Source organism: Alligator sinensis, unplaced genomic scaffold (genome assembly GCF_000455745.1).
Source record: "Alligator sinensis unplaced genomic scaffold, ASM45574v1 scaffold3612_1, whole genome shotgun sequence".
In the NCBI taxonomy this organism is placed as follows: Eukaryota; Metazoa; Chordata; order Crocodylia; family Alligatoridae; genus Alligator; species Alligator sinensis.
The window spans coordinates 14,986-15,586 of NW_005844131.1; the positions used below are offsets into that span (position 1 = coordinate 14,986).

At 54.7% G+C, this 601-nt stretch overlaps 1 long non-coding RNA gene across 1 annotated transcript; it reads right to left on the reverse strand.

Annotated features, from left to right (window-relative positions):
- Positions 1-118: 118 nt before the first annotated feature.
- On the reverse strand, positions 119-601 carry LOC102370295. The gene is made up of 3 exons (XR_325614.3): positions 514-601; positions 322-400; positions 119-137 (listed from the first exon to the last, which is right to left on the reverse strand). It is a non-coding gene; the product is annotated as an uncharacterized LOC102370295 (long non-coding RNA).

A 601-nucleotide genomic window follows, 5' to 3' on the forward strand; every position in this document is an offset into this window, starting at 1 on the left:
GCCTTCCCACCCCACCCAGACACCGCCCCCTAATCCCAACCCACAGCACCTTCCAGCATCCTGCTCCTCTTCCTCCATTACCACTGTTCTGCTCCGCTCCTTAGCCCTCTCCTTTTTCCTCCAACTACACCAGGACCCTAGAGATAAGATAATAAGTGGTCATCCCAAATGGAAGAACAAAGAAACACAGGAGAAGGTAACCACCCCAGGAAATCCCACCCCACACAAGCAGCCAAGGGAGCACCTCAACACACTGCAAAGGGCACACAGAGGGTACACAGACACCAGGGGGAAGGCCTCACCCAGAGAGCCAGCACTCACCACACCTGGCATCACAGTGCTCCTTCAGCCCCTGTGCAGCCTTGCTTGCCAGGCCTTTCCCATACAGAAGGCAGACATCCTGAGGGTGCAAAACAAAAACCTCAGCACAACAAGCAGAGAAAACAACAAAGGGCAAAGCACAAATAACTGCCAGACTTCGACAACCCCACACGGCTCCAAGCAAGCATTTACCAACTTCAGGATCTGCCCATCCAACACCAACACACCGTGCAGCATCCTGTTCCTCCTGCTTCACCCTCTGTGGGCACAGCTCCGCTCC